Source organism: Cupressus sempervirens, chromosome 1 (assembly GCF_028749045.1).
Source record: "Cupressus sempervirens isolate cs-2001-9-10 chromosome 1, ASM2874904v1, whole genome shotgun sequence".
In the NCBI taxonomy this organism is placed as follows: Eukaryota; Viridiplantae; Streptophyta; class Pinopsida; order Cupressales; family Cupressaceae; genus Cupressus; species Cupressus sempervirens.
The window spans coordinates 65,515,397-65,533,885 of NC_143118.1; the positions used below are offsets into that span (position 1 = coordinate 65,515,397).

The following is an 18,489-nucleotide window of genomic DNA, read 5'->3' on the forward strand; positions in this document are numbered from 1 at the left end:
ATTCTTTTCCCTGCATATGTGTTAAAATAATTTCAAAGTACACATGTTAGTATATGATGGTCTATGAACGAAGACACAAGGTAGACACATTAATGCAAGAAGACACAATGCAAACACAAGGTAGAAACACAAATGTAGGAAGACACAAAGAAGACATGAAGAAAATATATTAATGCAGGAAGAGACAATGTAGACACATAGTATACATGTTAGAATCCTTTGTACAATTTGAAACAAGAAAAGGTAAGGAAATATTTTACCACTTTGATCATGAATGTCGCTCTCCTTTTCCTTGTCTCAAAATCAACACACATATCTTTCCTCAAAAGTTGGCCAAATAGGTGTGATACCTATCTCTGATACCAACACATAAATATTTCCTTAATAATTCGTCAAATAGGTATAATACCTATCTCTAATACAAATACATAAACCATTCCTTAATAGTTGGCCAAATAGGTATAATACCTATCCTTGATACCAAAACATAAATCCTTCCTTAATAATTGGTCAAATAGTATAATACCTATCTTTGATACCAATACATAAACCATTCCTTAATAGTTGGCCAAATAGGTATACTACCTATCTCTAATGCCAACATTACACCCATCTCTATTTTGTCAGCCAAATAGGTAGTAATACCTATCTCTGATACTGACACTAAGAGTTTTCCATTTACTTCATCATAACTACCAAATGAGAATGAACCCATTTTTGATACAATATACGTGAAGTGATAACCTTGGACCATTCCATGACATTCGCAATGAATGCCCTCCACCAAGTTATACTTGGATCATTCCCCACCAAGTGCATTTGGATCATAAAATAACATTCATACAAAATGTCCTCCACTAAACATATTTTGGATCATACTATTTAAAATGTCCTCCTCCAAACATAGTTGGATCAATTATTTCTCTAAGAAATTATATTCAATTATTATGTACATGTCTCTATATATCAATGATCCTAATGCCCTTTTTTATGAGTTTATATATATACATGAAAATTTATATAGATAATTAAATAAAATAATATATAAAATTGATATTAACAATAATAATATTTATAATCATACTTTTCTAGAATATACCTTTTACTTTGATAGGTTCCATGTCTTCCATTGCACCGTGACCTTATTATCTTTTTCTTATAGCAACCTTCACTACTATCTTTATTTTAAATATTGGTGCATTGACGTTCCTCCATGTGACCTGCAGTCTATACCCTTCTTGCCAACTATACATTTATATGTTGATGATGATAATTTATGTGCAATGAGTGCTACGATGACTCTATTTTGTTTCTTTTCTTATTGGTTCAAAGTCATTATTTTCTCATGAAATGTGCATGACTATATTTTTTGTAATCAATTGAGATCTCCTTCTAATATAATTCCCCTTATCCACATCATATAGTTATTTCCCTATGCTTTCCTTAAGCTTTCAATTGTCTATTTTTATTTCTTTCCTCTATCTTATTCTTGTTTATCTTCCTGATGATCAATTTGGTCCATATTTGAAGGACATATGTGATTAAATTCCATGTTTTTTCCTTGGTGACATGTACAAATTTCCACATATATTTTCCATTCTTTGTGTCTCTAGTTATGGCGTTAGTCTCATGGTTATATTGAACATAAAATGAACGTCCTATCTTGGATCCACATGGGGTATATGGAACTTGATGTAGATTGAACAATAAGTTGTATATATCAGTTATATTCCTCCTCCATCCTCGATTGTGGAATTTGCTAATTGGACATCACCAATTATGGTTGGATCTTCGTCTTCCTCTGTAATGCTCCCTAATTTTCTCTATGTTCTTCATTCACCCTTATGATGTAATGGATGGTGGAAACTTGAGGGGTCTTGGTGGACACACATTGTTATGGTAATCATTATAACCATCTTCCTTCCTTCCATGGTATATTCCCCTTTTAAAATATGATTTAACATATAAATTCTTTATTGTTAGGGGCCCATAGATCTAACCTGTAACCATACGATGATCCAAACATTTAATATACTCTTCCCCTGTGGGATTTCCTTGTTATTATTTCCTATATTTTAAATCATTGTATTAGAGATTATTATTTTTCATACTGATATTTATAACTGATCATGTCATTTTCTATTCCCCAATTGGAACATTACTTAATTCATCTCTTATTAGATTTTTTTTTTGTAGACTAGTTACATATCTTCCCTTTGAGGTTGTAATAAGCTTGCCCAATTGAGCTATCATCCTCGAATTCATTAAGAGGTTGTGGTTACATCATACATAATGATAGTTGAATTTTTGATAACACAAGATATCATACACATCTCCCAAGTAGAGGTTGGCGACAAGGTGATATACTCAGTAATCAATCATTTGTAGATTGCACTCAATAATTGCATCATTTTAGTTAGATAGTGACAGAGGCAATATACACAACAATACCTTATTATTGAGCAGAAGGAAGTCTTTAGAGATTAGTATCCACATTTCATTCATTTCATCACATTTATTCGGTCTGCATTACCAATGATTTAATCATAAATGCAAACATACCTTGGAGATCAATATCCATAATCCCATTAAGAAATATACCCTTTCAAGCATAGATTATCACTACTATTCATTAAATAAAATTGATCGCAAGATAATACATCATCACTCATAAGATTCTATCATTGTATTGTGACAATTCTCTAAATTTTTGCCTTCATTAATGAAATTTCTGCCTTTAACTATATGTTTATTGGTGGGTAAAATGTACATTGATGGCATTGTAAAAATTCATGGTTGTGCCTGTATATATTTTTCCTCTTCACTCTCAGGTTGGCAGGATTAAGGCTCTGATACCAATTGTAATGACCCCTTACTCTATCCATGTTTCATAAGATAATTATTCATGAGCGATCCTCCTCTCCCTGAAAAAATGACATCCTTATATATTTGTCACGTTTGAAGGGATGTGTTTTTTCTAATGCCCCTATTATTATTATTTATATGGTTAATATATTATTATTATTAAGATTTTCATAATTGTTATTCTTTATTTGATTATTAATTATCATAAATATTATTTATTCTTTATCATTTAATAACTATATATTTTAATCATAGTATTTGATGTATTTCTATTTTATATTATATTTATTATTATATTAATATAATACCAATATTATATCAATATGTTGATATATATATAGCCAATAGTGGCATGTCATGATGGTTAAGTTGTTGAGTTGTTATCCTTGCCATCAAGGTTCAAATCTAATGGGGATGAGGTCCCCCGTTTGTGGCCTCACTGGTTCATAGCTCTAGGTCAAAGCGTTTACCCCTCTTAAATAAAAAATAAAAAAATATGTTGATATATAGATTATGTTATATTATTATAATATATAACTTATATGATGCTTAATGAATATAATATATTTGTTTATCGTTATATCAATAGTTAATAGTAATGTATTTAAATGAGATTATTTTATATCATCTATCTATCTCTCTTAGGTGGAGAACATTATAAGTAGGGTTCTAAGTGGGGGGTCATGAAAAATCTCTACCTCAATAGGAAGTAGATCATCTTCTCCATACACCAAAGAAAAGGGTGTTGTCCTAGTAGGTGTTCTAATGTTGGTATGGTAAGCCCACAAAGTCAAATTTATTTGAAGGTACCATTCCCTTCCATATTTGTTCACTGTGTGGTGTAGGATTTTTAGAATGGCCTTGTTGGATGCTTCTACTTGTCCATTTCCTTGAGGGTCATAGATAGAAGACCAATGCTATATGATTTTGAACTTGGCATATAGCTCTTTCAGATTAGTTTTCTAAACTACCCACATTGTCTATGATGATTGAGGAGAGTACACCATACCTTCAAATGATGTAGTTTAGAATGAACATAGCTATCATTTTCCTAGAGGCTTGAATTTGAGGTATTGCCTCTACCCACCTTGTAAAGTAGTTTGTAGCTATTATGATGAACTTATATCAATTCAAGGAGGATGGGTGGATATGTCCCACTATATCAATGACCCAATGTTGGAATGACCACAATATATAATTGAATAGAATTAGCTCCCTAGCGAGAGTGTGGATTAGATTACCATGAAGCTTGCATTGGTTGTAAGATTTGGAAAATTAAACGGCTTCTTTTTCCATTTATGCCTAGTAGTAACCAACTCTAATAAGGTTGTGAGCTAGTGTCAGGCCATTTGAGTGCAATCCATACACGTCTTTGTGAACCTCAGCTAATGCTCGAACTCATCAAGTTCTAGACACCTAAGGAGGGTATCATCTAGACCCCATCTATATAAGTCATTTTCTATGATGACATCCTATAAAGCATTACAAATAAGGCAACATTTCTCCTTCTGAGTTAGAGTGTCTGGGATGATTTGGTCCACATGCAAAAAGAGTAAATATGGTGGTAGTGAGATGATTCTTGTCCTTTGATAGGGTAGATCATCCAAGAGTCAGGAGATTTATAGACATGGTAGTATAATGTCTCCAATAGGAACTCATGTTGATGGTCATTTTTTGGCATTTGAAGCATGAAAGAAAGAGTAGCCATGGCATTAGCTACCTTGTTGTTCACTCAAGAAATCTATCAAAAGGTGACATATGCAAAGTATTTCTTCAAGTCATCTATCATTATTGTGTAGGGAACTAGTTTCTCATTTTTCATCTAGTAGACGTTGTTCACTTGATTGATCACTAGTTATGTGCCTCCAAAGATGTTCAATTCATTCGCCCTCCATTCAATGACAATTTTTATCCCATTGATCAAGGCTTCCTATTCAAAAATATTATTTATACAAGGGAAGAGAATCTGGTATGCCTTAGGTAGAGAGTATCTCTGAGATGTGATGAATAATGCTCCAACACCAAATCCCCATTGAGCAAATGAACCATCAAATAAAATTTTCTATATTTTTTGTGTCAGAAGTAGTATAGAATCATTAGGAAATTTAATGCTCATAGGTTGATGATCATGTAGTGGTGATTCTTCTAGCCAATCAGTGATAACCTACCCTTTAATATTCTTTCTATCCACATATTCAAAGTCAAACTCACTCAGAATCATTACCCATTTAGCTAGTCTCCCTATCAAAGTTTCTTTGCTCAATAGATATTTTAGCAAGTCAATCTTTGCAACCAGTTTTGTGGAATGAGCCAACATGTAGTGCCTAAGCTTCTGGGAAAAAAAGACAATTTCCAAACAAGATTTCTCATTAATGTTGTATTTCATCTCATAGGAGGCTATGTTCAATTAATGTAATAGACAACCCTCTCTTTCTTGTTGTAATATTCTTGAGCCAAAAAAACACCCAAGGTTGTATCTGTCACTAAAATGTACACTATTACTAGTTTAGGCATCAATATGAGAGGATTAACAAGATATTATTTTATCTAATTCATGATTTTTTCACATTCCTCATTCCATTTGTATATCACACCTTTATGTAGAGTCTTGGTAAATGGTTGGGACTTGTGAGCTAGTTGTGATATCAATTGACAAATAGATTGGTGTCTTCTTTGTAGTCCTCTCATTTGGATAATATTCCAAGGTGGAGGAATTTTTATGATATCATGAACTTTCTTAGGATCTAGCTTGATGCATTTGGCTAAAATAATGTATTCCAGTAATTTTCTCAATGTGATTGTCTTGGTAGACATGCATGCAAAATTAACAATATCATATTTCCACAATCCATTTGTTATGCAAGTTCATTCTAGATTTGATTGTGTGTGTTTTTAAGCATCATCATTTCAAATCACTCTCTATAATCCATCATCAACCAGATGAGAGAGTGTAGGATGCATGCAAAATGTCAAATCATAGGTAAGGCATGTGAACTATTTTATAGAATGCCTCAAAGAAGCTAAGAATATTGAAATACTTACAAGGGTGTGAGGCACTTCATATTTTTTGATCGCACAATATGGTTTAAGAACTGCTCCTCATTGATTAACTTGCACCATAGACCGACAATCTTCATCTTTTTTGTGGGCTCATATCCCCTATGTGAGTGTTGATGTAGAAGTAGAAGTAGAAAAAATAAGTGAAAGCGTGTTGAATAAGGTTTCTAATCTCAACTTGGTCAACATTGTTTATTTAAGGGCTATGGATTGGGCAATTCTTCAATGTATGACAACTAGGGGTAGCATTGCATGATTTCTTAAAGAAAATAAATGCTGAAGAAAGATCAACAATAGATTAGAGACACAAATTGATGCTTTTAAAATAAGTCAACCATTGGATTTGACAAAAGATATGAAATATATTGTACTTTAGAACCAAAATTATATTAAAGATGCATCATTTCTTTGATTTTGGTTATTTAATTATTAGGATATATTCTTAAACTATCTTGATTAGTAATTTCACAATGCTTTAGAAATGAGTAGGAGTTTCAGTGATATATTTGCAATACAAACTATAAAATAGATGATCAAATCAATTATACAACAAAGATCATTATGTACCAATAAAATTTTCATTTACAAAAAATTGATTTATAGAAAACATCAGAAGATGATCCTGGAAATGATTCAATTACATAGAAATACTTATCCAAGGTCTTTTGAAGAAGCTATGGACAAATATGCATATAATATGTACTACCTTTTTTTAAGAAATGTTTATCTACAGGAAATTTTATTATTTGTAATCACACATCGCAAATTTCAAGCAATTAGTATCCTGTTTAAGCAACAACATCACTTATTTAATTCATCTACAAGAATACATGAAAACTTGAAATGAATTCATTAAGCACAATAAGCACTACCATGGAAAATTTAAATGCCAAAGCAAGTAAACAATTAATTTTTCCACTAGGAAAATCTTCATTCAAACAAGCACAGCCTAGAAGTTCAAAACCATAAGTAGAATGTGCAAGGTCAATAAAGAATAAAAAATTCACTCACTAATTCTTCCTGTTGTATACGTTGTTGCTGCAACCTTTCTTGATGTCATCTTCTAAGAATGTTTTGAAAAGCATCTAAGTTATCACCAAGAATAGCCTCTATGAATTCTGGATCTTTCTGCAAGATTTTAAAGTTAAAATGGAAACTGAAAAGCTAAAATTTCTTTCGAAATGCAATGCAAGGAAGGCTTTGGGACTTAACTTCCCACTTCATAGCTGCTTCCAACTATAAATTAGAGATCAATAACATTTTCCTTAACAAAATACCATACACAAACCAAAGAATACAAAATCTCTATGTAGCTCATGCAGTATGTGCATAACCTCTTAGGTTTTGACTTTCAATCGGTAAGATTTTAGAAATGACATTATAGGTTGAATGAAAATGCCTCCAAACTGAGCTAGACAAGAACACTTATCTTAGTTCTCTGTGATAAGTCCAACACTAGAAACAACATTTAAAAAGTGCTGAATTCAACAAGAAGAAGAAACCATGTGTAGCTTTACATTATTCAAAGACCTTACAAAAATTGATTTGCAATAATTTTAAGCCTCTCGATCAAATAAACATATAGTAATTTATTTATGGAAGGAAATTTAATCTTGAAATAAATGTTAATTAGACAAATCCATGAAAGGCAAAAAATGATTACCAAATGTAGGGCAATAAATTAGCCTAGAAAACTACTAAGTTCAACACTGCATGGGAACATTGTGAAAATAATAATTAAGATTGATTCATATCTACAATCATGAAATTATATTCAAAATCAATATAGTCTAAGCATAATAGCTGCTAGCATTAATAGAGAAAAATTGTAACGCATCAATTATAGACAGGCTAGACTTCAACATACACAACCTATTTAGAAGACCTCAAACCACAAAAGGAATCCAATGCCAACCCAGCTTCAACTACCTTCATCCTCCATATTAATTGAGAAGAAACATTGCCCAAATTTTCTTAAAATTTTAATATAACCCTAGCTTCTTCTCATGAATAGTCATCCACTGTGGAAAGGATGGAGGACTACAACTGCTAGTTTAAAGTACAAATTTTTGCATTCATGAGGAAGGGATAAATCACACTTAAATTCATCAAAGATTGTTAAGTCATGGGCATGAACTATTAATTTCCACATTATCTATTGATCCAATCTGATATAAGCCATGTGCACTCCATAAGGGAAGTCTTCTTCAGTCAGAGATCACCTTGGTTAGATGAAACTACCAAGTTTGCTGCTTATTCAGATCATTCTACTTCTATAAAAGATGGTGAAGTTACAATATACCTATATAGCATTGCTACATATGCCCATATTGTTGGGTCATTTGAAATCATTAGGTAACTTCATTGTCTTATGCTTCACCCTCAATCAATAAGCATGCAATCTTGGTGAATTGTTGCCACCTAACATGTGGCTCTTGGTCCTAGCTTTAAGAATGATACAACTAATTCTAGGTGTGCCTGGCAATTGAACACTAATGGTGTTAATAGCCTCAATGGAAGCAAGGCGTTGTCGACCCATAATCTAATAAAGAGTATAAATCAAGCTCTTGATTATTTCTCAGCTCATTTGTATCAAAATCCTCTTACATTGACTTCTAATGTAGACTATGAGTATGTTGATACAAGGTTGCACTACAAGCTTTGGTTTCTCACCTTGCAAAAATTGATTTAGGTATTACTACTATTGGGAAGCAAGTGTTTGACATTATTTTCAATGGCATCAATTTACACTGAATAGATATCTTCAAGGGAGTAGGAAACTTCATTGCATTTCATTGGCGGTAGACTACTCACAACTTTACCAAACCAACAATGAGCATAATGCTAGCACCTCTTTCTGGAACTCCAATAATCAGTGGTCTTGAGAACTATGCATTGATTCCAATGGATTTCATAACTGAAACATTAGAAGTTTCAACTATGAAAGCATTGAAAGAATCTTTTAAAAATCCTGATTGAATGCAATATAATGGAGATCCATGTGCTCCTTCTACATGGATTGTATGTCACTAATAAAGATAGCTCTACTCTTGTTATACCATGCTTTGATCTTGGCAGTCAAGGTTTAAAGATTTAGATTTTCATTAGTGAGAAAATCACCACTTTCTTGACCTTGATAAGCTTGAACTTGAGCTCTTACAGTTTGAAAGGTAGTTTTTTTTGGAGCTTGAACATGTATCTCTTAAAAAAGGGGATTTTTTGAATAAACACAGGCATGCTTCTGAACAGTCTAGGCTTTTGACAACTTCAATTGGTATTACTTAATGGCAATGAGATGGAAGGATGAGTCCTTGAGGTTTTGTAGGTCATTTAATGATGGATCCATCATCTCACAACACACTAGACCAATCAGTCTTAAAACATTGCATGATTTGTGTTTTAGTAGTTCTAGGCATATCAATGCAATATATCAATGGAAATGGCTATATTAAAAGGCATTTCAAACAACTAGTTATTCTCTTTGTGTAATTGGGTGTGAAAAGAAGGAAATGATGATTATAGAGGTGAACTCCACAATGAGTAGGGTTTGTGTCATGGTAAGTGCTTAGTCATGTAGTCAAATTTATTGCAGTACACCTTAGGAATGTCCCCCTTGGTCAACTAGCGCTAGAAGAGGAGGTCCTACCCTCCTCAATAATTGGTCCTAAAGGGAACTACTTGGTCACAATGTGGCAGGTTTTGGCCCTAAGTTTGACATCCCCAACACTCAAGAAGAGACCTACCTTAAGAGATTTGGTACAAATGCCCTCAACCCTCCTTGGGTTACTGCCAAAAAAACCCCACTCTAGTTCTAGAAATCAAAAAATAAAATCACTTTTAGGCCATCCCATAATTGAAAAGCAACCACTTTTTATTTCCTAATTTTTTTATAGTAACATTTAATATTTGAGAATGTTTAATAGTAATATTTTATAGAACAACTTTCCATCAGTTGAAATTTTCTTTTGTACACAATTTTCTGATATATGCTTGTGTATGTGATCAAGGTAGCTTGTAATTCTCCACTTTTTTCTCTCTTAAAGCTAATTAGGAGAAGTGTGCACAAAAAAAGCATTTAGTTCACTAAAAATCCTCTATATTTCACAGTTTCTTCAATCTACCAAATCAAGGTGCTGACTCCAAGTTTGGGTTCAAAATCAGCATGCCACATCTATTGTACAGTCAAATCTAGCAAGTATGATCTTGACTAAATTCTCGTAGGGATTACACATGTTTCAAACTTGTATCTAAAATTTAATCTTATTATACCAGTTATTTATTTCCTTTTTTCATTTAGTTTAGGATGGGAGAATGAAGTGCTAGTCATTGGAGGGGATAATGCTTGGTCACATAATTTATTTCTTATTCTCTTGTACAAACCATTCTTGTGCATAGAAAGTGAGTTCTACCATTTTCTCTTTAAAAGAGCCATAAAGAAGCTACTGATACTATCATCAGCCCACCTAGCTAAATGAAAATTAAAGCTAAACAATGAAATGATAATTAATATATTTAACGTAAATCATCCAAGTTAAAATCACCATATCCAATTTGTATAGTAGTTATTACTATAAATCTAGTTCAATAATCTTCTTTATGATCAAAATTATATGATTCTTAGGTTTAGAAACAATTGTAGGCTAGTGCTTATAGTCAAAATGATGAAGACAGATTTCAGTGTGTCTATATCATATTACTCTAATAGAATAAATTAATCAATGTAATAAAGTTAACAAGATAGAATGTAAAACAAGTATTATTTAGACAACAACACACAAGAAGGTAGGTATGAGTTCTCCTTTCAGAAGTCTACTGATGAATTAGACAATCAAGGAAAATATTACAAAAAAGCTAGTCCACGAAGCTAGCTTAAGAATCTCTTGTAGGTACAATCTTGAATTTATAAAGGAAATGCAAGCAAACAAATAGTGTCAGTTAAAGCCTCAATCACATACATATACAAAAAATAATTTTATAATATGGTAATGTAATTTTTGGTACATAGAAGTATATACCTATATGTAAAAGTAGACATTGGATTAGAATAACCACAGTTGTAAAATGCATAACAAAAATAAGTTATTTTGCAAAATGTGATGAATTCCAAGATTATTTAAAAAGACATAAGGTACACATATACGGAGCTTTAGTACCTCTGGTATTAGCTCTACTTTCTTTCTAGCTTCCATTTCAAAGGTGTAGACCTTCATGATAGTAGTGACAACATAACCCTATGCTAAATTGACAAAGACAAATAAAAATGCACTAAATATTACTGTCAAAATTTGGAAAGCATGAGAACATTTGTATGGTTCTCTACTAGATATATTCTTTTATTAATCTTAGAGCTTACACACATAAATCTTATTGGAGAAGAACATCAATTATCAAACAAATCACAAATAACCAATATAATCCTATCAAAAGTTCCAAACCCAAATATCCACAATTTCCCCTTCAAATTCTATGTCATCTCCAAATCTTAGAATCATATTGCCCCAATTGCACAAATGTGTACCAAAATCAATAAAAACATGTATGGGAAAGAGCTAGAATCATTTTTCTTTACCTCTTTTGCAATATTTATTACAAAAAGATAACTAATGACTAATTTGAAATTTTATTGCTTAAACAACTAGTAACATCTAAAGTGGAGAGAAGAAATTTAGAAAAAATAAATATTCTGAAGGGCTGTAGTTTTTTCAACATTTTGGCTCTGGCCAAGTGACCACTTGGCCTAGCTCAATCTCTTCACATCCCTCACATTTTCCCTCTGCTTATTGATAGCAACTATATCACTTTGCTAGGTCTATGATGTGATTGCAAAACCAAGTGAATGTTTGATTAGAATAGAGCAAGTAAACCTTTTTTTTTTGTTATAGTCAAATTTTAGGGTTGAAGATCATTTTTTCATCCACTTTAGCTCAAACTACAATAGCATTAATTTCATACCTCATGGATATTCCAGAGAGCACCATGCCAGAATTTTTGGTGAACTCAACGAGCCCAATGCTCCATTCCAACCTGTATACACAAAAATGAATGTAGCATAAATCATGTCAAAGCCAACCACTATCATGGGAAGAGATTTTAGGATTCATATTAGATAGTCTTGTTGGAAAATGTGGTCATATTTGAATCAAAGGTTAAGTGGTGGAGTTCTTGTATTTGTATTCAATAAAAACTAAGATATATAGGACTAGGAATGACAAAACCAATCTTTGTTTGAAGCCTTGAAAGAATTTTGCCTAATTTTCCATATTTAGCCTAGTTGAGGGCTAGTGTCCCTAAAGCCTTAATTTGACCCAAGTTTTCTAAGAGCCCTAGAGAGGGGGTAAGACCTTAGAGAAGTGGAGTCCACTTGGAGAGATAGAGGTTGGCATTGGCTAAAGGCTGGTAACCTTGCTTGGCATCTTGCAATGGGTTGGGTGCTACTATGCACTTAAGAAGATTTTGGTGGATTAAGGCTATAGACTCTACATTAGTTGAGGTGAGACATGAGCACATATTTTGGGCACCTTACGAGTTACACTACCTCAACTTGTGATGCAAGCAACTAGCATCCAAATAAAGTGGGTGAAAGAAATAGTGTGCATTATTCAAGCACATCATTCTTTTCTTTGGAGCGTTATGATTTTAGGATATGCAAATGATGAATTGATTAGGCTTTAGAACCTTCCAAATAAAAGTGGCAGAAAAGATGACTTATTGGGATGAGAAGATGAGAGGTAGATGGATTTGGGTTTTGTGATTCCTTAGTATGTTAGTTTGAGCTTCACTTGGTTTCAAGAATGCTATAATATTCTCTACTTAACAAGGCCAACCACATGAAGGTGGAAGCTCATCTGGCCTCACCCCCCTCCCCCTAACATCAATCTAAATTACCCATTATCATCTAATTACATACTTCATTCATTCATTTATCCATTTATGAAGTATAACATTCAATCAATACAATCACATAACATTCATTAATATGATATAAAATTCATTAATAAATAATACTAATCAAGACTTCATTAACACATAAAAATATTCATTAACATAAAATAAAAATCAATATTAATACGCATCATTCATAGATAATTACTTATAACAAAGTTCTTTTATTATCCAACAAGGTTTATCAAAGAGCATTTTTAAAACATCATTTCTTCTTTTTGTTTTTCTTATCTCTCTTAAGAAAAACACTCATAGGAGCATCCATATCTTCCTCATTCTCCTCCTCTTTTGGCACATGTAATGTCAAATTACGATGGCTCCTTCTCTTTGGAGGAGCAAGAGGCTGCTGCACTAAAGGGTGCTCTATTGCAAGAACAAGTAAACAAGATAAATTGGCATACTCTTTTTCTTTTTTTTTAACTATTACAAGTCTGTAATTAAGTAATAGTACAACATAATATGCATTTTTCTTACTTAACAATGCCACATCATGTTCATTAACATTTTGATCCATCACCACATCAACATGTTGAACACTTGGAACATGCTCCACTCCTTCACCATGATGTTTAACATGCTCTGAAATATTCAAAAAAAGGATACACATCAAATTGCAATTGAAGATGTTAAATTGTATTCATAATTTCATAATTAATTTCCAATAGAAAATTAATATCTCCACCACTATAATGCACATCATGGCCTTCGTCACGAGCAAGTTTTGTGATAGGATATGAAGGTTGTAGTAAAATGTTATGCACATTGTTATGCAGTCAATTTACATTCAAAACTAATAGCAAAAAATAATCTTCTCAACTATTCAATTTCATTTACTTTTCATCCGACCAATTTACCTATGAGATATCATTTGGTGCACTAGATTCTTGGGTAAGGCTTTTAGATTCTTCACGTAGGCATGCAACCACAACTTTATAGCCTTCCTTCAAGGCAATTTTTCTATCTTCATCTGTGAGCTCCACATTGAATTCTGTGCCCTATATTTTTTGCTTAATATCGTCAATTTTCCATGTATGGTTTCATTAAACTAATTTTTTTGTAACATTATATAAAAAAATAAAGACGAAATTTCATTGCTCTTGCTTACAAGTCAAGACTAGAGATTCATATAGCCACCATAGCCAAGTTTGTGTTGGCCAACCTTTTGTAGTCTCACTTTTGTAGCCATGGATGTGTCCTACAATCTATGAACAATTTCAAACATCTTAAATTATATATTTACAAATATCACTAATTAGTGCATGATTACAATTTACTTAATACTATCATGACATACCTTTTTTTTTGCCCTGTGCTGCTTCATTTACTCTATTTTCACAAAGCCTTTTCTCCTTTGCATCTTCTATTATTTCATTCCACTCCATTAATGGAATCATAGGAGGACGATCATACTTTGGGTTCTCCTTAAGAACCCTTCTATATTGATCCCTCACAGTCTTTATATGATTTGATGCTCTTTTCAGAAGTAGGCAAGTGTCAAAAATGTTTTTTTCAAATTTCTCCGCAAAAGATGTAATCAGCTAATTTTTTAATTCCATAGCTTGTAAATTCCACCTTTTAAAAAATAAATTAGATTCTTAGATCAATAACTTTAATATAGTATAATAAATGGAAGAAAAGAAAAATTATGTAGCAATGATATGAAACTACGTACCTTTTACGTATGGTGGGTCCAAATACTCTCAATGTCATATAAAAAAGATGATCAAAGAAAACATTATTATCTACAAAAACATACAGGGATTATCAATTCAAAATGAGTAATGTAAAAGTAAACTAAATTTACACTTTAAATAATAACAATTTTAAAGCACCTGGAAGCTTTTGTAATTTTAACAGAAATATAGTTTTCTTGTTCAACAACAATGTCCCTACATATGAACCAGTACTAATCACACAGACTACTCCAAGAAATGGATCAGCTTCAGTAGTAGTGCTCTCTATTGCTCTATGAATTGAAGGTCTATCTATTAGTGCACAAATTAGGACTGTAGTAAGATCTATATGGCATAACTTTTATCACTAGTTACATTTGCTGATGAATTAGGGAAAACATTTATAGACCATACTATTCTTTTACTACCATTCCTCATGACGAGTTTGAAGATTTAAAATATTTAACTTCATTGACATCCAATGATCCTTAAAGTGGAATTGAATGACATGGTTTTGTAGCTAAAATGACATCTTAAAAGATAAAATGCATGGTTTTGTAGCTAAAATAGAATGTGAAAAATAAATTCTAATTGAAAAACACATTCTAACCAACATTTTACCTGCATTGACATTTTTGCCCCTAGCTTTTAGTTTACAATAATTTAATAGCTACTCCTGCTAGTTAGCTCGTCAAAATTTGGGAAACCTTTTGCAGGCTGTATCACTACATCCCCTCATCTTGGAATTTTAGATAAGCATTGGTGAACTTATTTAGCAGTTGTGGTGAATAAGTGCTAATATTGATTAAACACCCCTTCTAGCCAACCCAAATCAAATAAACAAAAGGTTGGAATGTTTAATGAATCTTCTATTCTGTTTTGACATTTAATTTTTCCAATTAGTTAAGTAAAATTTGTAGGGTGGTTAATATTTCTTGTCACTACTCATTCTCCTTATGTTGACACACAATAATGCTATTACTTCTAAGCACATATATTATGGAAAAGAAAATTTGCTTGAGTAGAAGTGGAGCAAACCTCATTATGTTGAAAATATGTTCCATTGAGTGGAAAGTTGCCTCGCATTGCTATTCTGCAAGGAATCTGACATGTGACCAACAAATGTAAGTTTCAAATGCCAAGTAACCTTTGAGGCAAAAAAATTAGTGACCAATTTATGAATTAAGTTTGAAATTAAAAATTTATCCAAGTCTCAAGTTATCTGTTCATTACTAGTATTGTGAATTAAAGAAAGTTTTCATTACTAGTATTGTGAATTAAAAGAAGTTGAAAATAGTGGAATAATTTAATCTACGAGGAGATCAAAGAAACTTGATGAATTATCTTAAGTTTGTTTTATTAGTAGTCTAGGTGAGTGGAAGTTACGAGACTAGTTAAATATGGATGTAGGCTGAACATGGGCTATCCAATGAGTTTGTTGTTTGCAAATTCATTTTTATGGTGGCAATGATTCAGAAACCATTGCTTTGTGATTTTTACAAACTAAATTTTTTCATATTAATACATAATTACGATTATTTATGATGTAATATGTGGCTTCTCTGAGTTTTATTGTTCTATTAGAGTGGTTAGCATTGAGCTGCACATCATGGTAGCATAGCATGCAATTTCCTCTAGAAAGCCCTTGGTCAAGAGCTTTTATGTTAGTTGGCAGTTGAACTTTGGAGCAATTAGTTAAGTTGTGTTTTGATTTGCAACATTATAGTAGAATTGAATATTTTAGCATGAGTGGTTAGAGCAGTGATATAGGCAGAGCTAGAGTTGATAAAGATTGTGATTGATCACATATTGGCATTGGTGGATGCATGTAGTATAATAATTCTAGATCTGATATTGACATAGTGTAGTTTATACATACAATAACATATAATAATTTCATTTTTAACTTCTGTTTTATGTGTGTGATAATAGTTTTTGAAATAAGAAAAAGGCAACTAATTTTGTGATGGTTTTGTTAGTAGAGGTTTGTGACAGATCATTGGACATGAGCCACTTACTATGGGGTTAAATGCTTGTAATTTTAATTGACCTCATCAGGCATACACTTTAACATTTACACAAAGTAATGAAGTGCCAATGACAGAGTGCATGCACTGACAATCCATTGTCAATTTCTCTAACTGAGGTATCTGTTACTATTTACAAATATACAATAGTCATGTAAAGTAATGTTTTGCCTACTCCTTGTACATGTAACAGTAGTAAAAGTATTCTGAACTATTCAATTGAGCATGTCTAGCAATTCAAATAGGTCATGGAATACAAAATCTATCATTACAAGAACAATAGAAGGCAATACACAAATGGGTGAATATAAATCATCATTTTAATAGTGGGCATGAGCTTTCCATAGTTCATATAGTATGTGCAAGAGTTTCGTAGAAAAAATTGTATATGTCTTTTGAATCGATTGTTTGGTTTGCAGTCAGTGATCCATCATCAGGAAGGGAAAAGTTGATTCAAAAAGCATATACAGTTTTCCCTAGAAACTATTTCACATAATTTGAGTTTTACACCTCAAGCATGTCACTATAGGAGACAACATATTAAATGTTTTATTTAATATGACTTTTCAGCAATTGAAATAGTTGATTTACATTGCATCTAGAGTACTTGGGTTCTCGAGAAACATCCTTCAAGCATCACTGTTCTCTCTAGTTTGTAACTAGAGTGCATGGATAACACACAACTTATGGTGAATTTCACTGTATCTCAATGTTTTTGTGTGTAGTTTCTTTTGTTAGCATCCAATACTAATATTGTTGGGAGGAACCTACTTTGGTACACATGTTTTTTTTCTAGTAGATAGATTTGACTAATAGCATGCATATGAAAGAAAGTAATTTAATATGTGTTGATATCCATACTATCAAGTAGTGGAAAGCATAAATGATCTATAGGCTTAAAAAAGTTCAATAGGATTTTAAATGCATAAACAAAATCTGCCATTAAAGATACAAATGAAAAGCCAAAGAAGTATGTTTTGCATGCAAGGCTTAATAGCTCATGCTTGCAAATCCCAATGTCTTAAATACAATTTACCCCAGGCTCTTATCTATAGTTATACATAGCAATATAGACATAAGGCTGAAAATGACAGTGATGAGGAATGCTTTGTTGGTGGTGGAACTAAGGTATTAATCACACAGAATGCTCCAGGAAATGGATCAGTCACACACACTAGAGTACTAATCACCAAATTTTGTACTCTGGTACATATGATAGGTACATGAGGAAAAAATTGCAATGGATAAAGATCAAATGCGATACTAGCTAGAAGCATCCACAAAAAAAAAAGGGTAAGTATAATAATGTCGATGAAAAAAAATAAAGAAAGAGTTACTTACATGAAGGTTGTGCACTACAACCCTCACCATGTTCACCATGTGATGTCACAACTGTCACATATTTCTATATAAGAACACATAAAATTAGAGATCATGATCCATAAGATACTATAAAATATTAACATCTATTGAACTTCTATTATTGCTTTAGTTGAATTACTGCTTACCTTCAAAGATTGGACTCTACGGTCCAATTCTTTTCTTAGTGCCTCGATGATAATGTTAACAATTTCATTAGTGTATCTTTTTTTGAGTTGCTAGGCCATGAACATAGGGTCAGCACTAAGGGCGATGTCATGTAGAAATAATGCCCGTATTTCAAATCGCATTTGATCAATTGTCATTCTAGCTTATTCCTATCATTTGTGAAATCAAATATCAGTAAAATTTCATCAAAATAACTCCAAATCCATAAAGAAAATAACATAATAATACAACATTTTTTTCTATATTAACATTAAAAATCACAATAATTAATGTTTACCGCTGCTGAAGGTGTGTGAGATGGTGCATCCATGTTGCCCTGTGAAAAAGATTATTAAGTCTTAGAAATCAACAGTGAAATTAAAGTAATACGCTTACCA

General features: G+C 32.2%; 1 pseudogene; it reads left to right on the forward strand.

Annotated features, from left to right (window-relative positions):
* LOC149576174 (receptor-like protein 4) overlaps window positions 1-9,229 on the forward strand; it is a 35,313-nt pseudogene extending 26,084 nt beyond the window's left edge.
* Window positions 9,230-18,489: the final 9,260 nt, after the last annotated feature.